General features: G+C 47.1%; 1 long non-coding RNA gene across 1 annotated transcript in view; it reads left to right on the forward strand.

The window, feature by feature from the left end:
• Positions 1 to 4,936: 4,936 nt before the first annotated feature.
• Positions 4,937 to 25,229, forward strand: part of LOC118217372 — a 44,501-nt gene continuing 24,208 nt past the window's right edge. Inside the window, exon 1 of the long non-coding RNA XR_004763167.1 lies at positions 4,937 to 4,983. This is a non-coding gene — a long non-coding RNA (uncharacterized LOC118217372). The remainder of the gene's footprint in view (positions 4,984 to 25,229) is intronic.

Below are 25,229 nucleotides of genomic sequence, written 5' to 3' on the forward strand. Positions count from 1 at the left end.
GCATGTACGCATATACGCACACGCACACCCCACCTCTAGGTCTCCCCTACACACGTGCATGCGTGCATGTTTGCATATACACACATACACACCCCACCTCTAGGGACCCCCTGCACATGCCAATACCCAAGAATGCTTTCCCTATTACAACCCCATAAACCCCCCCTTTCCCCCTGATTGCATATAAGCTGTATGAGATGATTAGGTTGCCAGGTTTGTGACGATGCACCCGGGACCCTAGGGTTTAGCGCCCTATCTCTTCTGAAAAGAGGCGAGCTTTAGCGCGTCAGGGCTGCCGGTGCAGCGGTAATCGCGTATGAGAGCGGTGAGAGCGCCGTTACGTGAAATAATGTCAGCCTCTCCAGCACGCTTCAAAAAGAAAAATGAAAAGCTGACACCCTACGCTCTTGTGAGAGGAGTAATGAGACTGTTTTCATTCTCTTCCTCTTTGAAGGGAAGAGGGGCAGCCAGGGTTTTGAAGTCCTCTGCTGTCTCCACGGTCCCCGGAGTAAGCAGCCCCGGGGTTTGTGCTAATTATGCTCTTGCATTGGAGACGCGGGAGAGGGGAGGGGTTTCCAAGCAGGGGGCGGGGTTTCTGTCGATCCGGGCTGAGAAAAGCGCGTCACCCTGTCCCAGATCCCTGCTGCTGAAAACAGGGGCCTGTTTTCACATAGACCACACTCATCAGGACCCATATGATCTGAGGGAGAGAGAGAAAGAGAGGGGGGCTGGCAGTGTATTGTAATGGTTAAGGAACTGGCCTTGTAACTAAAGGCTGCAGGTTTGATTCCCAGGTAGGACGCTTCGTTTCAGCTCCGCACTGTGACACCCGATGCTGCCGCTCGCAGAAACGAAGCAGGGCTTTCAGTCAAGTCCTCCGTGAGCAGAAGCAGGTGTTTTAGTGCCGAGCTGAAACCGAAGCACCGCGCCCTCATCGGCCCTTTTTCGGGATAAGATTGGACTCGTAGCGGAAAGAGCGGGCGATGTAGAGGGTAAGAGAGAACCTCGAAGCTTGTGAAAAGCCCTTAATCCGGTTGGGGGGTTTCATCCAATAAAACTGAACGGTAACAGCGTTATATTCAGGATTGTTTTGTCTTTTTGTATTTTTTGACAGAGCCGGGTTTTTCGTAAGCCGAAGCAGATTAAGTGCGGCCGTGTGCCCCCCCCAACCTCCCCCCCCGCGCCCCCCGGTTCTGCGGAGCAGTAATTCAGTCAGTGGCCAGCGGGCTGCTCGAGCAGCAGGGTTTCACGCCGTCGCTCGACATCGCTACAGCGACAGTGAACGGCGAGGGAACTAGCCCCGCCCCTCGCGCTGACTGACAGTTCCCCTGAGCCTCGTTCTCAAGCGAGCGCGGAATAAAAATCCCCCGCGAGCGACGCCGGGAGAAACGGAGCTGCCTGGAAATAACATTTAAAAAAGTTGATGCTGTTGATTTTACTCGGGTGAAGTTGCTGCAGCGTAATACTGCGTTTGGGAAGCTGGACTGTCGACTGGGCTGATTACCGGCCGACACCCTTCAGTAGTATCCGGGCGCTAGACGCGCGATGTGAATTCCTCTGGTAAATATCCGGCTCTGTAAACGGATCGCGTGTGGAAAACACGCGCCGTGCGAGTTGCTGCGGATGAGTGTGTGTGCGCTAAATGTCAAAATTTAAATGAAGTGTAGCTCTCGCTCAAACGTGGGATGAGCAGGACGAGCGTGCGCACAGGCACGAGCGTTCAGAAGAATTAAACGCAGCCTTTTCTCCTCTCCTCTTTCACGAGGCAACTGAGAGCATCTGCCTTGGGAAATATTTCAATATTTTTTTGCTTTCACAAAATACAGTACAAAAGACAGCGTTTCAAAGGCTGTCAATCAGACCAGGAGGGCCGGTCTGTGTGCTGGTTTTTGTTCAGGCCAATTATCTTATTTTGTTTTCTGACAGCTCTATAAGCTACGTTGGTTCGCTCCCGTACTTGAGCACAGTGAAATATTTAGGATACGCTTGCAGTCTGCAGCTGAAGCTGGTGCTCATAAAAATGTCAGATCAAGAAATGGTTGAGCTGATTAAATAATTAAGGGCAGAAGTTGGCTCAAAAACCTGAAATGGATCAGTCCTTGTGCCCATCTGATGTAAACTTTGGAGCAGGAGTTAAACGGTGGACATTTACTTGGTAAAATTAAGCAAGTTGTCTCAACTTTGTTCTAGAGGACAATCAAGTCAGCCTGCTGGAGGGGTTATGGTGTGGATCTGGCAACTCTGTATGGAATCTGAATGTCACTGAACCAGACCTCTCTAGTTCTGATAAAAGAGGTGAATCCATCAATCAGACAGGCTGGAACTGAGGGAACAGCGTTGTGTGCAATCCATCAGTGTCCCTCCTGTAATTCACCTCTCGTTCACACAAGAGATGAGGGGACTTCAGACAATAGTGAAAAGGCTAAATCTGGCAACACAACTCTGTATCTGAATGTATTGCCACTGTAATCCCCTCTTGCTGTTGTGAAAATATGAGGTGGGGGGGGATAAATACCTGGCAACCCCAGTTAGGGAGCCTTTCTGTGTTCCTGTACCCACCAGCCCCTGCATTATCCACCTCTCATCATGGCCTACATTAACCACCCTTGACCCCTGACCCCGACTCTCTGCACAGGAACCGATTGATTTAAGGCATTAGCAGCTCTCCCACCCCTCCACTCGACATGCAGAGAGAACTTCATGCATGTTAATGAGATCTGGGTCTGAGCAGAAACCGAGTGAAAATCCAACAAAACGATGACCCGGGTTCGGCAAAACAGAAAAATACGCCTTAAATAAAAAAGCTTTCGACACCAACCAGCTGGATCACACTGGCAAACGTTTGGCTCAGTCATGCTCAGGAACACTCATGTGCACACATGCATGGGCACACATGCATGGGCACATACATGCAGTACACACACGCATGCACTCGCATACAGACACGCAGGCTTTCTGAATGAGCCTCAGTGCTACACAGCCATGCGTTCCAGGAGATTTCTATGGTCCCTCGATGACATAAATAGCTTGTTTACGTCGGCAAAATTGAATTGAAGAGCCAGACGTCTACATCTGCAGAGCCGACAGTGGGGCAAACTGGGACTGACAAACCGCCACCGGTCGTCATAGAGATTAATTTTACACCGGAGGGAGGGGGGGGGGATAAGTTCAATTAGCACACAATCAGGAGCCAAATCGGCGAACCAGGAAAGAGGCTGCCCCGGTGGACCAGCAGCTCGTGCGACGCTGAATTCCGCTCCCAGGGAAACGTCTCCCTCCGTTTGGGAAGGGGTGAGGGCACGTGACGCGCTGGCACGGCGGACGGCTCGGCGAACACAAACCAAGCTGTTTCACATACGCAGCAGAAGCTGGGAGGCAGAGCTGATTGAAATTATAATTTGGCATTGGTCGTGGGGAGGAGGGGGTGCCGGCAGTGGTGGAAGGGGGGGGATCATCTGGCGCTCCTGGCTTAGTCAGCCGTCGCCGGATTTGGCGGCGTGCGACGGCGTGGGCGAGGATCGGCAGACTGCAGCGCCTCAGCTTTCCCCGCCCCTCTGTACCGGCTGCTGCGGGTTCGACTCTCTGCACAGTGCAGAACGTGGTGTTCCATCACTGCTCCCAGAGTCCCTTCCACAGGACACGATGCAGCTCTGAGTCCCTCTTCAGCGCTTACTCCAGCCGGGCTGGTTTTACGCTGGACTCTGCTGTAATAGGGTTTTCAGGATGTGTCGTCTGTTCTGTGTGTAACTCCTCAGAAATGACCACAGATGGCCCAAAATGTAAACGTTTCTCACTGCAAGGGAAGCGGCTAGTTCAAATCTGATTCCCGGTCACCAAAAACCGAGGCAAACTTTTTTTCATTTGCAGTTACGTTACTGCAGGGGCCAGTCAAACTGGATTGCCGTTACTAAAAGACCGCTGAGTGCAGCAGAACACGGAAGATAATTCGCCCCGGTGTTTTTACTTTCCGAACTTGTAAAAACTACAGATGTTGCAGATTCCTGCTGCATTAAGATCACGCATCCCGCGGGTATCACTTAAATGACGTAACCTCCCTCAGTGAAACTAATCGGGCTCCGATAGGGCTTTTAACTCCGTGGTTTGTGTATGTTCGTGTGTAAACAGGGCGGGCGGCGAGAGCAGCCAGCGTCGCAAAAAATGCGATGTCATTATTAACCCGGGGGCCACGGGTTCAAATCCCAGTCGCGGCACAGCCGTTTTACCCTGGAGCTGTGGCGCTCGCCCTGCATGGTGTCAGTAAATATCCGTAAACATCCCTCTGCGCTGTACAGAGCCTGTCGCTGAACTAATGGATGCAAGCTCTCTCCTCTCTGGCAGCTCTACAGGGCTGCAGTGGAGGGGGGAGGGGGGAGGGGGGAGGGGGGTGGCTGAAACACGGCTGTGGTTTTTATACCTTCTGTTCCATGGAGATGCCAATGGAGATGGCACATTCGAGTCACTATTACAAAGATGCACAGATACTGGATCACAAAATTAGTTCCTTAAAATGAACATGGCTGAAAAGTTTGTCTGTGTTTTGTGGATGACGTGCTGCGATCTTACTGCAGTCGGTGCGTTCTAGCTGCCTGTGAGCGGTTCTGCGTTTCTACTGCGCGTTAATGGCTCTGCCGTCCTCGTCCCGCTGCGATTTGGCGGTCAGTCATTTACCTCACACTCTATTTATTATTCTTTTATTTATAACTGGAACGCACAAAAAAAAAAAAAACGGATAATTTGGAACGAATCCCCTCGGGACTGTCCTCATTTCACCCACAGGACTAAAGTGCTTCTCCAGGGACATCTACAAAATCCTCTATAGCCATGACAGAGTACTGATGAGAAAGGAACATTTCACCACAACAGCCCCTGTGATGTCACGGTTGATCTGAGTAACATGTTACTAAGTAACCCGCGCTGACTCTCTATCCTCTGTCTCCAGGGTAACGTGCAGAGCTGGAAACTCATCGACACTCATCCTGCAGGGTAAGCCCATCTCTCACCTTCCAGTCTGACACACGCACAAACAGGATGCGAGAAATGCTATGAAATGCTAACCCCTAATCAACCCCAGGCATAGAAAATGACGACTTATAAGTGTATCTTGTGTAGTATCAATAACACCTTATTAACCCTTAAAGATGAAAGATCACAAATCTGCGGTTAGAATGTTCAAAATGGCCCCCTTCTAATGCTGATGTAACAATCACTACTGGTACCTGAAAGCAATGGAGTTCTAGAACACTGACATAGAATTTTGAAAAAACATCATCGTCAAAGGGTTAAGCGTCACATGCCCACAGACCATTTTCATAAACGTACAAAGATTTTATAACCAGTTTACAGTAACAGAGTTCATAGGACATGGGACATGGCAGTGTGCTTGTCCTTCGTAACATTAAGCTAGGTATTACTAGCATATCATTTATGTACACTCACGATAAGGGTTTACGCCCATTTTTTAGAGTTGATAGACACGGAGAGGGCTATTTGGCAGTCTTGCCGGCCTCCCAGGAACACAGCCCCTGTGGGGGCCTGTGCTGGGAGGGGGGGGGGGGGACGAGTGAGTGCATGACTTCAGCAGTAGGCTGTGCAATGTTTAACAAAGAGATTTTCTGATCAAAAAGAATCTCTGCAAACAGTGACAAAGTATCAGCGCAGCGCCACGCAGCGCCAAAGCCGCGCGAGCCCCCTCCTCATTAACGGAGAGAGGCCCGGGCAAACACGCGCGTCTTTCAAAGGTCTGGCTCCTGCTTCTCTCTCTCCTGCTGGCTGAGCTCGCATTCGTACGGCACAGAGAGATGCACCCCAGACGCATGGAGAAACAAGTGTGTTTGAGGGGTGCGTCTGTGGAGAAAACCGTGTGTGTGTGTGTGTGTGTGCGCGTGTGTGGAAACAGCGTGTACATTGCTTCACAACTACGCAATAAACATTCACAGCAACATAAGATTACAAACGTGCAAATATTATATTACCATTATATTACGTTCATTATGTAAACGCTAGCTTACAATACGCGCCACCTTACAATTGTTTTGGGAAAGGATCCAATCCGCTGTGCCTGGAGCTCTACGACTCTCTCAGCATCGGCAAATGAAATATTTACCGGGAAAAATCAATTAAAGGATGTAAGAGACCACTGACCTCCATTTTAAGAAATCACGGCTGCGGTGGAAGGTCTGGCTGAGACGCGTGGCGGCCGCAGCGAGCCCTCGCCCGGCGGGTCGAGACCAGCGTTTTCCCCGGGGGGGGCGGTTCCCTCCGGCAGGAAGTCGAGCGGGTATGAGACGGGGCCGTCTTCCTGCTCCGGGCGAGGCCTTGATGTCGGCCGTCCGCGCTGCCGCGGGAGGGGGATCCGCCGCTTTGATTCTGCGCGGCGTAGGCCTGTCGGGCCCGGCGCCCCCTGCTGACAGCTCGTGGCGCTGCTGCCGCCATGTCTTTGCTTTAAACGTTGATGGGTCCCGCTCCTGATATCCTGTCAGTCAGGAGCCTACAATAACCAGAGACCATAAAACTAATACTGGCTAAACTTGTTACATAATAATAATAATAATAACAATAACAATGATGATAATTACAAATACTTTGCAAAGTTCTTTTCATATGTGGCTCTAAGAACTTTTTCCAGACAAAACAATAAATAATGGAATGGAATAAAGGAAAGGTAACCATTGAGAGCAAAGCCCCTTTGCGGTTAGACTGAATAACCTCCTGCACCCTGGGGGCGAGGGGAGGAGCTGAGGGTGCTGGTGGCGGGGTGGCGGGGTGGCGGGGAGGCGGGGGGGGGGGGGGGGGGGTGATTTAATCTGGCCGGGCTGCAGGGGAGAGGGTTTAATCACAGAGCCGCTGTAATGAATGGCTGTTCCCTGCCTGATTACGGCATCACTGCCGCACGGGGCCCGGAGCCGCCTGATGTATGCGTTTCCCCGGAAACCCCCGCGCGCGAACCGGGCCGCCTCCTCCCCTGGGCATCCTGGGTAATTTGATCGTGAGCGATCGCTTCGGAGGAAGGTCCGCGCCGGGGGTCGGCTCGAGCGCGCCGCGGCTGCCGCGCGCGGGCTCGGCCAATCACGTCGGCCTCGCGGGACTGCCACTTCCTCTCCGTTCTTTTAAAAGCGTCAGCTGTTTTTCAGGTTGACCTGCAGCCTCCCCAGCTTGGCCAGGTACTCAGCAGCATTTATTACACTGAAGAAATGTTCTGTTCCCCTACCGTTGAAGCTGAAAGTAATGCGATACGTCTTATGAATATTCATGAAGGGGCGTGAATACTGAATACTGGTGGCGATGGACATTCTGTCCTTGGAGACACATCTGCATGATTATTCATAAACTAGTATAGCCCAAGAAGCTACTGTTACTGTCTAGCACCTCCTGTAGATACAAAGCTGAGAATAAGGAACTCGGGGGCTGACTGCCTGTTTAGTATGGCATCAGTGTTCACATTACAAAGATCCTTCCTCCATCGGACATATTTGCATAATGGTTCGGTAAATGAATTCACAAACAGCTTATAATAAAGACGTGCGTCGAGGCGGAGGTTGCCTGGTAGGGTTAATGATCTTTACCACACTGACATTCTACTGGGAACCAACCCCTTTATATTAGTTTGACCAACAACATAAAAATTACAAGTAACATTTAATAAACTGATGGTGCCGTGTTAGGATCTAGAACCACTGAAATATATTTTAGTTCATTTATGACAGCATTCGCCAGGGTTTTACAAGTAATTACAGACATGCAGTAGAATGGACTGTAAAATGTTTACTCTAAGGTGCTGTAAGGTGCAACCTGCATGTGCAGACAGAGGAATGATTGATGCATTTTGTAATGGAGTATGTAACATACTTGTGCCTATATTATGTAATGTATTCTCCATGCTTTGAATTGACAGATTAGCATGTAGTGTGCAACTGAGTTGGGGGAGAGCTAGTACCACTTGCCAAGCTCTTTATGGTACTGTGAACCTGGCCAGGTTGCCTATAATGTTATGGTACTGTGAGCCAGACCAGCTTAACAAACTGAGATAAGCCTGCCCAACTTCCGGAGCTGTACTTTTCTAATGAACTAATGGTGTTTGTTCTTCAGTGAATCATAGAATTTAGTGTAGGCAGGGCTCCATTTGGAAGCATCGATTCAAGCCATTTCAATTATTGACCTAAAGCATAATTCTGGCTAAAACCATCTTGGACCAATCCAACTGCAGGATATTTAGCACAGACCCGTCACAAACAGTAACTTCACTCTCCAGACACTCGAGAGACAGAGCATCTGTGGTGGGGACGAGGAGAGAGATCAACAGACTGAAAACAGGCCCAACTGTGTGCTTGTTTCCTACAGTACATGAGCTGTAGCTCTCTCTCTCTCTCTCTCTCTCTCTCTCTCTCTCTCTCTCTCCCCCTCTCTCTCTCTCTCTCAGTAGAACTTTAGCGATGCTAATGGTACTGTGCTCATTCGTAGCCATGTTAGCCCTTTTGTTCTGATCAGAGAACCACAAAAATAGCTGTATGTTCGGAGACAAGCTGTTTGGCTCTGAAATCGCTCTCTTTTCCTCCACTGCGATTCCCCAGGTCCTTGTTGCTAAAGAGTGCCGGGTTCTCAGTTGACCTGCCGGTTAAATGAAAATGATAAACAAGCTAATTTAAAATGTCAAGCTCCAGAATGAGAGTCGCATTGTTCTCTTTTTCAATTTCGGGCTGCTGAACCGCAAACCCGTGTTACGCCACAACGGGCGTCGCAGCTCCGCGACGGGCGATCAGACTCTCTCTCCGCTCTCTCATTCCGAGGTCCGCGGCGCGCGGCTGCTCACGCACGCCGCCGTCCGGCTCGGCGCTCGCTCTCTCTCCGTTTTTTAGACGGCCTTCATCGTCTTTTTTTCCAAAGTAGCCCACGTTTTAAACAACTTCTCCGGTCTGTCGTTTTGTGCGGTCGCGAAGGTCCTGTTGCCGTGGCAACGCAAAGCGAAATCGGCGAACTCCCCGGCGTGCCTCCCGGGCGGAGCGGCGGGATGTTTTTTTCGGCCATTTCCTTTATCGGCGGCGGTTTGGGAGAGCGCCGCCGCGCGGAGCGGCACGGGTCTTTGGCGAGCGCGCGTACGTGCGCCGTGGGCTACTCACCCGATCGAGTGCGCCAGGAAGTTCGGAGCGTCGTAAAAAAACCGTTACTGCCGCGCGTCGAACGTAGTCGCCGCTGTGAGACTGTGTGCTGAGGCGATAGCCCATTCAGCGGCGCTAGAGCTCGGCCAGGGTTCGATTTACTGTGTATAAACATAGAAAAGCTTTAAAAAAAAAAAAACATTGAAATAGTTGTAAACAAGCAGAATGTGTAAAGGGTTTATAAGTAAACCTTACCCATCCAGACAGATCATTATGATGTTGTATATTAGATGTATTTAAGTTGCCATTCAGAGGTGATTCTAGAAACTGGGGAGGGCCCTGGGCAGAATTAAAATCCCGTGAGGCCCTGCTGTGACCGACTTCCACTGTCATCGCGCTACCCAAAACTCCTGAAGCTCAGCCCTTGGGGGGGTCCTCCAAATGCTCAGGGCTCCAGGCAGTTGCCTGCCTTGCTTGTTCATAAGATTTGCCACTGTTGCCATAACAACAGTAAATAAATGAATGAACATTACAAATTAAAAAGTTATAAAAAATGAAAGGGAAACAGGCTGGCAGAGAGAGAATTTATACATACAGTGATTTGAAAAATGAAGTACACCCTTTTCCAATTCTGTGGTTTTACATATTACGATGTAACTAACATTCACCTAGTCCTCACCAAGTCCTGACAGATAAATCAAACCTCATGTGACGAGTAACACTGAACTTATTTTACTTACTATCGACTTTTACTTTTAATGTCTTTATTTATTCAACCAATATAAGCCAACATGCAGAAGCCTTTGGTGAAAAGTAAGTGTACCCCATGGTTCTGTACTTTGTAGTACCCCCTTTGGCATCAATAAACTTGAAGTAATTGTTTTCTGAATATGAGTTTATCAGTCTCTTGCATCGGATCAGATTAATTCTGGGCCACTCTTCTTTAGGAAACTGCTTCTGCTGGTTGATGTTTGATGCTCATGGGTTTCAGGGAGACTCAAATCAGGCTGTCAGGGCCAGTAGCACTGCTGGTTTTCATTAATCCCCTCCAATCAGGACTGATTTAAAGCTGGAACACCAGGTGAGAGAGATCTCTGGCCAATCAGTGGCATTCATCGATCAATTAACTTTCAGGTGGAAAAACCAGCGGTAACTACTGGCCTCAAAGGCCAGATTAGAGAGTGTGTGTGTGTGTGTGTGTGTGTGCGCGCGCGCATGCGTGCGTGTGTGTGTGTATGGCTTTGTGTATTTTAATTGAACAGGCAGTATGTTCATTTTCATGAGGACAGGTTGCAGCAGTGCACTAAGGCAAGCAAGGTCCTTCCCAGAAATGATTACAGACATCTTTAGTCATTAATCAGTCACTGACAAAGGACGTGCACTGCTTTTAGCGTCAGCGGCTTCCAAGTATTTTATGAACAGTTTGTTTATTATCTGATTGACAATTTCAAGCATGCCAATTAAAATAATTTACAAAAACAACAGCAAAAACAGAAATTACTCAGTGTGGATTCATCTCTGCAACAGTTCAGCAATCACCAAAAATTATTCAAGAATGCAAAAATAGGTTTTGTGTTCAGGCACGCTTGCGATAATTTGTATTTCAAAGGTAAGGACAAAACGATGATTGAAATCAGTTATTACGTATGCATTCATGGTAAATAGAGGCATTAATGCTCCAGCGCGAGTCTTACTCGCAAGGAAATCCCCGCATAAATCAAGTCTTTCAAAAATAAAATTCTCTTTCAAAATGGTACTATATTACGGAATTCTAAAAAACCTGGTGCAGGTACTGAACCGGTGGTGTGAATTTAATTTGAAGCAAATTTGACATGACAGTCTGAATATTCATAAATTATAATGCGTATTACAAGCAATGTAGCGTAAATTTTGACAGGAAATGAAAGGAAAGTAGGATATGATGTGCACCAAAGCGGGAAAAGATTATTAATGCAAAAAAAAAATGCTCAGACAGTTCAAACTGTACAAAACCCCTCTCTTTACAACTGAGTACAATGTGCACAATTCAGTCACACACACACGCACACGGACACACGCACACACACATGCGCACACACATTTTTACAGCAGGTGAAGCAGTCTTATTTGTACCAGTTTGAGCACCATGGAAAAGCGCTGGATACTGGAATTATTATTATTATTATTATTATTATTATTATTATTATTGTTTTGCACATGGAACTATTTATACATACAATTCCTTTGTAGATATAGGCACATTTAATGTGTTTAACAGTAAGGACCTGGTTTGGTGCAGTTTCAGCACCACGGACAGCACCACACGCTCACTGTCTTCGACGCGATGCGCTCTCTCCTTTTGTTCTTTAATCACTTGTTTCCTGTTTCCATTCCGGTGAATGGGGGTCTGGCGATGGGCAAGAGAGCATGATGTCATTGACATGCCATGGAGGGCAGCGTGCATGAACACAGGCATATCGCACCAAAGACAGACAGACACACACACACACAGTGATTCTCAGTCATGCACACACGTGCACACGCACAAGAACATACACCTGCATGCACAATCACACACACACACACACACACACACACACACACAATCACACACACATGACAAATGACTTCTGTGTTTAACCCTTCATTGTGAAGGTATAGAGGAGCATAAAGCAGTGTTCTCTCAACCCTGGTCCCAGGTACCTGCTGTGTATGCTGGTTTTTGTCATGGTCAATCTCTTAATCAATTAAGGTTGTTGAAAATGTGTTCTACCATAATTGTGTGGTTAAACGTATTTTAACACCGTGGAGGTTTGGCTTGTTGCCATTTCCTGTCAGTAAACTCCATTCATTTTACAGAGGTTTCCACACTCTGAGCAAATGGAAGCCAACTTATTTCACTTGTCAGTTTGTAATTGAACCAATTAAAAATTGAACCTCATACAATTAGAATCATTTGCCATATAGTACATTCAGTACAGTAATTTAAAAAAAAAGTTGGTCTGACCGATTGAAATCCCTGGGATGTGAATGTGGGCTATATTCATTTTTATGGTCATAAATAGCTATTTCTGACATAATGTGGTTTTAAGAGGGTAATTCATACTTCAATAGATGGAAAAAAGTCAAAGTAAGAACAAATGGCAGCTCATTACAATAGAGAGATTGTAACTATGGTTGGAACAAAAGCCAGCATACACAGTGGGTCCCCCGGAACACTGGCATAAACATGTTTATCAGTGAAAAATGAAAACGAAACAAGGTTTTTGTGCAGTCGATTACTAATATTTATTGTTCTGAACTGACGTTTTCAATTATTTTTCATCTTTCTCTTATTATATTCACTGAAGCCATATAGGCAAAAGGGCGTGAAGTACAAACACACAGGATGAACAACAAATACAAAGAAAACACGAGAACTGAATTTACAGTCAATGGTTATGAAATACATCTCTCAATGGTGCCGTTCCACTTTTGCTGAGTTTAAAATGTCCGTTTGACCCAAACCGAATGCAGTGGTTAAGAAGGAAAGGAGGAAACACAAATGTGGCCCAAAGGAGACTATTTACAGCACGCAGAAGTCATTATATCACAGAGCTGGACTGACTACTCTGACGTTCTCTGTCCAGCTTTACATAATATCTGTGGGACCAGTTTAGAGATGCCCTGCTCGTGCTACTAAAAAAAAAAAATCTGAAACCCTTCCTGCCGCGTTCTGTCCGTGACTTCCTGCCACTCCTACACCGCTTGGCCTCTCGAGCTTTCACAGAAAACTGAAGACACGGCGAATCGGCACGGCAACGGGAATCACGGGGAAGATTTAAAATAGCTTATTGATTTCTGTGCCCCCTGACTTTCACATTTCAGAACTCCCTAGCATCTACAAGGAGCCCACTCTGCTACAAAGGGATGCGTGTCTTATTTCCGAGAAAAAGGTTATTTTAAAGACGTGAGCGCTTTGGGGCAATAATAAAGCCATGCAGTTTCCAGCGCTGAACGCTTCAAACCCGTGTTTTTTTTGTTTTGTTTTTTTGTTTTTTTGGAACAGGAGCTGTACCCGCGTGACGGGCACAGAACCGCGCAGAACCGGTTTAGATAATGGGTCTTTGTTCAGTCCTCTGCTTTCTGTCCAAGGCTTTTGTTCACCTGGAAGAGACGATACCTGCTGCTGGAAACGCTTACATGGACGCGAGTCAAACAGGTGGCAGATTTAAGCCAGTCATACAGGTGGTGTTTTTGAATCATTTGATGGTGTTGTAAGGGAGTGGTGGGAATGGTGTTAAAACCATTGCCTCCTCCGTTGGTGTTCGAAGCATATTAATATTCATACGCGTCTGAGCTCACAATAAGCACAAGCAGTGCTTTGAAAAGTATAGCTCATTGCAGAGACACACTGCAGAGCCATTCTGTTGTGCCACCACTGTCCAGCACTATGTGCAGTTTAACAAGACACTGGCACTGGATGCAGCTTTTAAAGATTATAGCTTGGATCCATGACTGTGCTAAAACAAAAGATTATGTTGCTGCAGTTTACCAGTGTTACTGTGAGGCAGCCAGCGCTTCGTGTTCCTGCTCCATGTCCCAGTTATGACTGGCATATTAATGCACCTGACATTGGTCACCTTGTGACACCATCTGCCAGGTAATTAATTAACTGCATAAATACATAAATAAATTGGACGTCCCCACTGGAGAGATAATACCACAGATTTAGTCTGTCCGGGCTTGGGTTCAGAACATTGATTTGGCTCATCTAATAATCACGCATTACAATTGCAAATTTGGCACAAGGCCCCACTGCGCACAATAAGTTAGCGTAGCGTCTCTCAGTCCCTGCCATTGCCTGGGAAGCTACACTCTCCGTGCCCCCTCTAATTAACTACTGTAACTAGGTAGCTAATTCCATGGAAACAGAGAGACATTTGACTAACAGCCCCATTGTAAGAATCTGAGAGGAGCAGAATTTCAACAGTTCTCTGATACAGCAACGAGAGGCGATTTTGAGCAGAGGCAATGGAGGGGGGATATATGGGCATTGGCATGCTACTGAAACAAGACTTTGCCCCAGAGGGTAATGTAGCTTATACTCTCAATGTCTCTCTACTTCTCTGGTCAGTTTGTTTAAATATATTCCCTAGCTTCCATGTCCTCCAATGAGGTGATGGCATTTCTCGAGCGTGTCCGAGGAGAGCGAATCACGGGAAAGGCGTTTATTTTATTTTTTTTCAATTAGCACCCCATGGGGCTGGTGATTAATCACCTGGATTAAGCGGGTCAGCGGCGCTGGGCGGGGATTAAGCGTTTATCAATACAGACTCTCCTCCCCGCCTCGCTCACGTTCACCCGATGCCTGCTGCTGGATGTCAGGTCTGTTTGCTTTCAGGCTGCCTACATTAATTATGTCAGCATTAAGCGCAGCTCTCGAGGATTAAGCTAAATTTATTTTTTTTGTTTTTAAATAATCACTCTTAGATTCATTTCAGCGTCGCTGTCGAGCAGGCCCAAGGCAGAGAAACGAGGGTTATGCAATTTGATAGGTGACGCCGTTGCATGCTGGGATCGTAGCTTCGGCTGTGCTTTTACATAACGGAACAATTTATTTATTTATTTACATTTTTTTTGTTGATGAGGCGAGAGAAGGACTAGCTATGGATAGTTCTTTTATTGATTTTCGTTTACTCAAGTCTGAAGGGAAGTCGTCTGACATGTTGCCCGCAGTACCTGCCCATGCTTCTTTAGCAGGTGTGCTTCGTCGCCTGAGCGCATTTGAACTCGTTCACAAGATGGCGTAGCGTGGCTTGCCTGTTCTGCTCCGCTGCCTCGTCAGTTTGTTACAGTGATTCTTTTGAACTTCTTCTCTCTGATGTGTTCTGCGCGGAGCTCTGAGGTGATTTTCCTGTTTGTCTGGAGCAGCAAATTAAATGGCGATTGATTTTTATTGATTGGCTGTTCATTTTACGTAGCTGCGACTGGCGCATTTAAGGGTTTCGTACCGCAGGACAGGAGGTAGACAGTGATGCGTACATTTACTGCAAGGTTCTTCACTACTGTCAAACCAGATCTGTTAAGCCCCTGCACAGTTTTACAATACAGTGCAGGTAGTTTACCAAAACATGTCATTTATTAAAAATGTATTCTTCACACTAAGTCATCAACTTTCATCTGCATAATTACGTTTTATAAATCATAAATATGCATTTGCTGCACTTAGAGAAAGCCACAGCGTTGAGTTAGGTGACAGGGTTCTGGTTTGGGCAAAGGTCATTGAGAAAACCTGTACAATTACGAGCGCAGCAAACCTGGTTCCCATGCCAATTATTTTAACAAGAAACGTAGGTACGTAGCGGTTATGAATGAGCTACAGGGTAGTTGTAATTGCTGCAATAATTTACCTATATCAGAAGTGGCGCGCGGTACGTGAGCGCGCGTGTGGAGCCAGCGCGTCGGCTGAGCAGACGCAGGGCCTCTCGCTCGTGATTAAGAGACGCGCCCAGGTTACGGAGCCGAGGGCGATTATCGTTAGCGCGAGTTCCATTATCATCACTCGGAGCCTCGTGTTTATTACGGCTAAGTAGCATTTAATTTCGGCGGCTTCGCGCGATCGCCGGTGGCCCGTTACGGCGGCTCCCTCAGCGGTAGCGCTGTTTGTGGGCGCCGGCTGCGTGTGTCATCGCGCGTGGGCGCCCGCCGCTCCCCGTCTCCCTCGGCCCGCTCTCTGAAACGAAAACCGCAAAAAAACCGCGACTGTTTGACCGCGAACCGCGAACCCACGCAGAGCCGCGGTGGCGAATCCATCCCTGTTGCTCCTCGAGCAACCCTTTGAATCTGAGAGGGCTTTCAGATGCGACTCTGGAAGTGGCTTTAAGAAACAGGTTGGTTGCTCTCTGAGTAAATCGCTAACGGATTGACTCGAGGGGTAGCTCCCTCAGGAGTGTGCGGCAGTACCTCCCTTCACCACTAGATGGCGAGCAGGGTTCACCCTTTCACTACTGCTGGTGCAGGAACCACTCTTTGCTGGTAGCAGTCACCACTGCCCTCTGACTCTGTTGAAGACCCTTCATCAAAAATGCAAACACCCCTTTTAAGCTACTTAGAGTCCAATATTGCAGGCTCAGTTATTGTGAGCAGAGAGGTAGTTCATTCCTCCATCCCAGGGCCAGAGGTGCCTATAATTACCTTGATAAATTAGGGAAATGTTGTGGGGAGGGGACAGCACACAGGGAATTAAGTCTCGACTATGTCTAGGAATTAAACACTGGTAATTAAAATGAGAAAAACTGATCGAAGGATGATAAATAATGTTCTGAGCTACCAGTCAGTGAGTCACGCGAACATAAACTAAAGGACTTAGACGTAGCTGCAGGGAAGATGAGGTTAGGCTCAGCGGGGTGGGACTTAACCCAGCTCACGCTGATGCGCGCGCGGTGTTGTATCAGAGCCGCCTTTGGCCCACGGTATGCGATGTGATTAAACTGATGATTCGGGAGCTGAACTACACTGAGGCTTAGTGTAGGCGTGGACCCGGGCAGCTATTCCCTGCAAAATATTTTATTTGCTCAGCTTTATTTATGAAGCGCAATTTATGCTTTACGATGTTGCGCAAAATGGCTAAAGGCAATGTAAACAAAAGGCACGCAGGCACTCTGAGCCATAGCCCTCTGCAATCATTCAATCACTCTTTCCAGCACGTAATAATTTACTTCATAATTACCGACTAACACCAAGAAGTGACAAAGTACAACTTCCGTAAAGTTCACCTTGAGTTATTTCCCCATGAAAGAGTACAGTCCTGCCCAGTGCCCTGACATTTCTAGAGAAAGATACATTTTCATAGCTGTGCAGAAAGCAATTTGTTTTTAAATAATGAAATACCATTATTTCATAACCAGACTTATTGTTCCACTGTGACTAAGGACAGACTCTAATTGCCCCTGTCTGGGGGTCTGTCTGTTAAGAATCAGTTCAATGCATTATTTGTGCCTGTACACATCGTCTTTCTTGCATGCGACCTCTTAAACGCTTGTGGTGGGGAAGCAGAGTAAAGAAACTACTTGCATGTATATAGCAATGCATTTTAATGTACTACGTGCACTATCTGTACCTTAAGGCAAATTTATACCAGCGAGCAGCACTTAAGGAGAGCTTGAGCGGCGCGTTGTTTGAGTATTTTCGGCTGACGCTGCAGTGCGTGAGCAGCAGAGCTCCCGCTGGCTGCCGTCTCGCAGCACAGTAACCTGTCTTTTTCAAAGTGCTTTTTTGTGTTTGTTTTCCTCCAGGATTTATTAGTCCAACTCTTTATTTGTGGCGAGCATATTCTGCCTCGTACTTAAAGGCACTGAGGTGAAAAATTACTCTTGTCACAACAAGTAATATGGATTCATCACGTTATTATTTTCTCGGTTGAAGGGACGCACAGAACTTGTACAAAAGTTGTAGAAAATAAATGTATTCTGATTTAAATATTATTAAATTGATAGTTCACTTTCTGGACTTTATTTATTTATTTATTTATCTTTATTCATTTTGTGTTTCTGATTACCAGCTAGCGTTAAAATGGCTTGTAAAATTTTTTCTTTCTATAAATTTGACGCCCAACATGGAGCTGAGCATATCCAATTCCCACTCCAATTTAAAATGGCCGATCGTCTGCAGACGCAGCCACGTTCTTCTGAGAAACTCCGCCTATTTGGAAGTGTGTAGACATCCATGGTTCTCCAAAACACGTGGTGTCGCCAGCTGCTTCTTTTCACGCTGCGGACTGCAGCTATGCTGTCACAGTAGAGTCAGAGGAAGTGCTTTCATAGGCAGCTTTGACTGCAATCTATGGGCACCCAGTTGACCAGCAGGGTTTGCTGGATAGAACCCAATCTGACTGAACCCTCCCGTTCCCCAGGTGATGCAATCGACAGTTGCACGTTGCCCTACGTTCTCAGAAGACTCCTCTCCTGTCTTCATAGAGGAGCTCTATTTAGTCAAGGGTTCTTTGTTGGGCAAAATGTTTAAATCTAGGAGCTTTCACACTTTTCACACCTACTATAGAGGGTTCCATAATGCACTAAAAAGGATTTCCCTTTGAAGACAAGCCAAAGAACTCGTTTTTCTGAGTGTGTATTGAGCCACAGTTGACACTGGCATGGTCCAGATTCAACCAGAGGCTGTGAGGTGTGGTGCCTTTACTAAATGAACCACCCTGCAACCAGGTCATTAGAGATTTCTCTCAATATCCAAAATATCAGTCATTGCACAGAAAACCATCTGGACCAATGAAAAACATAAAGTGAACTAATATATATTTTTTAATTATTTAAAGTGAAATATCAGTTTTGAGCCATGTTTTCAGAATTAAAATTATTCAGCAACATGCAGCATTTTCATTAATTTTTTTTTTGCCATATACGATACTATAAAGATCTCTGCTTTCACACCTGTATAACATAGTGAAAGCATGTAAAATCCCAGGAAGCTTTGCGACAGTGCTCAGACAATCATGAGCAACAATACCCTCTCTTGAAACTGGGTCGTTGATTTCAGATTGTTTCATCATGGTTATTTAGCGTGGCTTTGATGGGCCCCTTGAACGTGAAATACAAATGCTGTCTTATGTACTGTAAAGGATGTTATAACATAGCCGAGGTACGTTATGTTTAGTCAAAAGTCAAAATGGCAGCATTCGTATGATCTTGCTTGTTAACGAGGTTATTTTCACTATATTAAATTCACAACCTAAAGTGACCCAGGTGCAAAATGGTCGCCGTTACCACAGGCCCTATGACAGAGGAACCACAGGCCTGAGCTCTGGAGGTTATTTATGATCCGGAGTCACAGATGGGACACATAGAGGGACCCGACTGGCCTGGCACGGGCTGGGTGGCGTTTCGTTAGCTGGGATTCCTCAGTTACTGATGCGTCAGCTTCTCCTGACAATGCACCTGGTGCCCGCAGGTTACAAGAGAGAGGTACAATTGTCTCTCCTGTAGTACTGTGTGGCCTGTAGGGTGTAAAGGTGTCACTGGGTCTCCTGCAGTTCATTGTGTCCTGTAGGCTGTGAAATTGTTCCTGACTTTCCTGTAGCACTGTGTGGACTGTATGGTGTAAAGTAGGCCCTGGCTCTCCTGTAGCACTGTGTGGCATGTTGGGTGTAATATAGTCACTGGCTCTCCTGTAGCACTGTGTGGCCTGTAGGGTGTAATATAGTCATTGGCTGTCCTGTAGCACTGTGTGGCATGTCAGGTGTAATATAGTCACTGGCTCTCCTGTAGTACTGCGTGGACTGTATAATGTAAAATAGGCCCTGGCTCTGCTGTAGCACTGTGTGGCATGTAGGGTATAATATAGTCGTTGGCTCTCCTGTAGCACTGTGTGGCCTGTTGGGTGTAATATAGTCGTTGGCTCTCCTGTAGTACTGTGTGGCCTGTAGGGTGTAATATAGTCGTTGGCTCTCCTGTAGCACTGTGTGGCATGTAGGGTGTAATATAGTCGTTGGCTCTCCTGTAGTACTGTGTGGCCTGTAGGGTGTAATGTAGTCGTTGGCTCTCCTGTAGCACTGTGTGGCATGTAGGGTGTAATATAGTCGTTGGCTCTCCTGTAGTACTGTGTGGCCTGTAGGGTGTAATGTAGTCATTGGCTCTCCTGTAGTACTGTGTGGCCTGTAGGGTGTAATATAGTTGTTGGCTATACTGTGTGGCCTGTGGGGCGGAAAGGCAGTTCTTGGCAGGGCGGGCCTCTCGACAGCCCCTGTTCATAAGGATTTACTGCAGCTTGGATATAGGCTGTCAATGTTATAAACCTCCCCTCTGTGCAGGGCTGTAAAACTCAGTAAAACATGGATTACGGTCTGGATTGAGCTGGATGGAGGTGACGAGAGGTCCTTTATCTGGATGTATTAGCTCCTTCAGCATGGTACTCCATTTCGATTAGAACATTGGTGTCACCCCCAGTCCTGGGGGGGCCGCAGCGTTCTCTGGTTTGTAGTGCGTTTCAGCGCCGGTGATGAATTAATTGGCCTCTGATTGAGAGGAAAGCACAAATGCCTGCAGAATTTGCGGCCCTCCAGGGCTGCAGTCTGACACCCCTGTGTTAAAATGTCACGGCAAGTTTACCGTCGAGAGGGAAGGAGAGCATCGCTTGTAGAGACGGGACGGGATCATGCATCGTTCTGTCGGCCTCTTCGTTCCCTTCGGGGTCATGAAGTGAAGCGGCGGTGCGTGACTGAGGAGAGACTCCGCCTACCCCGGGGCCGCCGAATCAGCTGCGCGCACGACGGTGTGAGCGATGGAGCCTGCTTCCCCTGCCGTGTACCTCTGATCACAGAGAGAGAGAGCGAGAGCTGCTCCCCTGTGCCTCTCTTTTTGTTAGAGCTTTTACTCACTGCTCGCCCGCGGGTAAGGAATTTAACGATGGAGACGCTCCAAGCGTAAAAGGGGAGACCAGCTCAAACGCAACAGAGAAAAAACAGGCGAGTAACCGGTGCCCCAGAACTGCGGGTGAATTTTGAAGATGATCAGAAAGCGATGAAATAGCTGCTCCTCCTCGATTGAAACTTTGTGTAAAGGGGCCAGAAATTCCTGAGTACATTTCCACCTGGTGGATAATCCAGCCTTGGGGTGCTCCCCTGGCTTTCACCTGCTTTTCCCTGATCAGTGAGGTTATTCAACATTCATACAGCTTCACTGAATGTCCTCACTGGAAGGTCAGATATAGTGAAATCTGCAAGGACAAGGAAAACCAAAATGGAAGCTTCGGGCCTACATTATTTGGTATACACTCTCAGAAGAAGAGGTTCCAAAAGGCTCCCCTGTCTCCATAGAGCAGTGGTCTCCAACCCTGGTCCTGGAGAGCTACAGGGTCTGCTGGTTTTCATAGTGACTCTGCACTTCATGAATCAATTAGAGCAGTTGATTACACAGTTAACTCAACTCACCTGGTGTCTTGGGTCTAAATTGGGTGCTGATTTTAAGGTGAAAACAAAAACCAGCAGACCCTGTAGCTCTCCAGGTCTAGGGTTGGAGACCACTGCCATAGAGGAACCCTATCTAGTGCAAGGGCTCTTGGGCAAAACGGTTCAATTTGGGAGTTCATACCAACCATAGAGTGTTCCATAAAGAACTAAAAAGGGTTCGCCTCTGAGAACAAACCCTTTTTCTGAGAGTGTAAATCAATACAAATGGTTGCATACCTTCATACCTCATATTGTCATCAATGAAATGCTTTGACATTTATCTAAATAAGAAAATTGACAATATATGCAGTTTTATGATGTATCCTGTGACACGTACACTACGTTACACGGAATGGAAGCAGCAGGGATGGATCTATTTCCAAAATAAATGCATTGCATTTGATATGCATGAATGCACTTCTTGAATTCTGCATCCTATTTGTCAGCATGCATTTTCTTCCTTGTTTAGGCTGTTCACTCGTCTCGCCATGGGAACAGTAAGAAAGGGCATTATTATTTAAAGCTGTTAGCGGGTGAAGGAGATGTTTCGTTTGGTTTGGCGGTAAGTGTGTGGTAGGAGTTTGTAATGACAGGTGGGGTAATGCAGCGAGATTGCAGCTGGATTGCTTCCTAATTGCAACCAAAAACTTCAGTTTTTCCATCAGAACAGCAGCACTTACCCCAACGGCCCTGACCAATCAGGTTGCCCGAACAGGCAGGTGGGAGGTGAGGAAGGGACTAATGCATGCGAAGCGACGCTCAGTTTAAAACAAGTGGGAGGGAGGGGCGGTCAGAGCAATATCACTAAGTCACCCAGCGCCAGATTGCTTTGGTGACTTGTTTCTTAGTTTTTTCGGATGCACTCTCAAAAAAATTCACTCTAAAAAAAAAATAAAAAAAAAATTAATAAATAAAGGAAAAAAATCCAAATTGCTTCGATTTCAGGCTGAATTTATGTATAGGTCTCTTGCAAATAGGGATATAGAAAAGTGCAATTGAGAATCGCTTGTCGTGGCCGCTGGACCAGGTGGTGAATGGATCAGAGGCATTCTGGCACCCTCTTCCCCTGTCCTAAGCTGACCGATCTGGCCTGTTTTGGCCGGTCTGCTTAAGGCTACTGTGAGGGCGTTTCTGGTCCTGATCCAGGTACGAATGAGGCCCTTATTTAAGCCATGAAAATGTTTCTGTCCATAAGTCAGAGTCCCTGTGGGCCACTGCGGAAATAGTGGGCAGTCAAACAAGCTCGTAATGGCCTCTCCTGTCCTGTATACATGCGTTCGTGCTGTTATCACTGTTTCTGCGGGCTGTGGCTCTCATGGAGATGCAGGTAGAACAGGAGAGCCCCTCACAGCAACGCAGCTGGAACACTGTGGGGCTGACACACACCTGCCTTCCTCTGGTCCATCGGGTGTCTGCAGCGTGCCTGTCCCAGTGAAATGTGCAAGTCTGTGGGCATTCCACAGGGTGACGGTATGCGCTGTGCTGCGGCAGGTGCGCTTGGCTGATGGTCTTAGTCTGCATTGTTCCGTGCACTGCAACGATGCAGTGGACAAGTCTGCGGTTTTAACTGGGCAATTCTGAGCACAGGAATGAAGAAACACAATGACTCAAAAACCCAGTCTGTGTCTGTGGCACGTAGGAAGTCACGTAGGAAGATTGGACATCACTCAGTTTGGCCTCTGAGTCTGAATAAAAATAAAAGATCTCACCGCTAGTTCTTGTGGTGTTGCAGTGCTTTCATATCCATTCCATTATATCAGGGTTTGGAGCTAAATGTGTCTCAATCAGATTGCATTGCCATGAAGATGTTAAAAAAAATAGCGCGCCCGTCTTTGTCTCTTTGTCTTCAGAGACAATCACAACCTGCGTCTAAGGTCCTCTCATGTGCTTGAATGTACTCTAGCCGGGCTTCAGACCTTTGTTATTGACCATGTTGGTCGTGTACAGTATTCTCCCACTCTTAATTCCCCCAGTTTCCTGGAGTAGGTCTGCCACATTTAGAATCACTAGAAAGGAGAGGTGCTATAATATTTACTGATCCAACTCTATATGTTTGCTGATGTGTAATCTCGCCTGGCTGGTTTGTGGAGGTGCAGACTCAGGGTTTATCGCTGAATGGATGACTGTACGTGCGACTGCATGGCTGCGATCTCTGGTTTTGTGTAAGAGCTGCATCTCCCACACGGTCTATATTTGGACGTAAACATTGCAGGTATGTGCAAAAAAAAAAAAAAAAAAAGATCATTTGTATGACACAACTCACCTCTCCCCTCAACACCCCCCCCTCTGCTCCAACCATCACCACCCATCTACTGTTGCCATGGCAATGTACAAAGAGGTTTCCAGGCAATCACTATTATTCCAGTCGCCGTGGCAACGTTTGGCTTTCATCCAGGCTTTGCGATGCATGGCTCTCTTGCTCTTCCCAAACGTCACAGGGTACCTGCTGTCTACCAAGGGCATTCTGCACCTGGACAACAGGTGAGTCCCAGACAAAGACTGTGTTGTCCAGAAAAAAAGATGCTAAACTGAAACTGAGTACAGGTGTGTGGGTTGTCAGCTGAGGTTTCTTTATAGATGTAATGGACTTCTCAGCATTGACACCAAATGTGATGATCACTTGAACGAGAAGCAGCATCTTAAACTATTTTTTAGTGTAGCAAAGCTGGCTCATATCACACCATCTTGACCTTTCATTCTCTCTGTTCTCTGTGAAATTAGCTTGTTTTATGAAATTTGGTCAAACAGCTACAAGTGTCCAATCACTGGACGGCTTCCAAAGACATCGTTACACAGGCATCCAATGATGCACATCTGTGTGCGACCACAGAGGACTAGATTAACCGACATTCTTTGCTGAAAATGCCCCTTGTTGTGGCTGCGCTGATCCAGGTTTTGAGTGAGCGAGGTCATGTTTTTTTCTTTAGCTTAATTTGCCGTCGGTGATGTAGAACACCTGCTAATTGCGGAGCTGCAAGTCCATTAGCGTTAGCCTCCCTGAAGTCCATCTGGGGGGGGCTGAAAAATTGCTCTCTTCAGGGGAATCGTGTCAGCCGTGGCAGTAAATTACTGTCATTTCGGTAACAGCCATGCTCAGGCTTGAATTACTGCAAAGCTTTCATCAGCTACAGTAATGAAGGCCAAGATTTCTCTGCCAGCTGCAGCAATGCATTGTAGGAAATGTGGTTATTAATTGGGACAGGAAGTTAAGGCAACATCTAATGGTGGGAGATCTATGCGGACCCTGATATAACTAGTTCCTGGGTCAATTTGGGATATGATTTCATATCCGTTTAGTTTGTTATCTTTTGGCATCTGGACACTTGAGTCCAGCTAAGAGTAAGTTATTTAGCCTGAAGCTTTCTGGCAGAAGTTGCAGTAATCTCTCTGCAGGTTTGATTTCCAGATGGGGCACAGCCATTGTATCTCAGTGCAAGGGCACTTCACCTGATTTTCATTAAATATACAGCTGTGTAAGTGGCTGTGGATGAGAGTAGCTGCTGAACGTATAACTATAAATGTAATGAAGCAACCATTTGTCTCTGACAGTCTCTAAACAACTACTTGTGATTTTATTGGGGTGGATCAATAAGTCAGGCTAAGCATGTCCATGCCAAACATGCACTGCTAGCAAACGACCTTCAAGCATGCAGGGTTTAGCATTAGCGTCATGATTTTTTGTATTGGCCAAAGTGAACCGCGGTACAAAAATCAAAACGTAGCTTTCCCTGCAGTTCTAACTGTGAGTGACGCTACTGCCCCCGGTGGTGACCGGATGACATGTGGGCACAAAGCAGCCGCTTCCTTGGGCTTCCTGGGCGTGAGGAAGCTGGAAGAAAATCGGGGAGCAGCAGAGAGAGAACAGGAGCAGGATACATCTGAGCCCTTAGCCGCAGCCTCTGTAGCACGAGCAGGGCTCGCTAACGCGCTCACTTGATATCAGCAGCCCCAGGTGCTGCAAGGCTCGAGTACATTACGATTAGACGCGGTCTAGGCTTGAGTCACAGGGTCTGCCTATTTATGCATTTTCTTAAATAGCATCGCTTTCTGGTATGAATTCAAAAGTCAGCCCTCCCTCTGGGGCATTTGGAGGACGTGTATGTGTGCGTGTGTGTGTGTGCGTGCGCGCACACCTGCCTTCCATTACGCCCCGGCTGAGGAGGCAGCCCGGCGGTGAGCACCTTCTTATCCTCAGCGCTGCACTGCGCCACCATCAAACA

Source organism: Anguilla anguilla, chromosome 17 (genome assembly GCF_013347855.1).
Source record: "Anguilla anguilla isolate fAngAng1 chromosome 17, fAngAng1.pri, whole genome shotgun sequence".
NCBI classification, from domain to species: domain Eukaryota; kingdom Metazoa; phylum Chordata; class Actinopteri; order Anguilliformes; family Anguillidae; genus Anguilla; species Anguilla anguilla.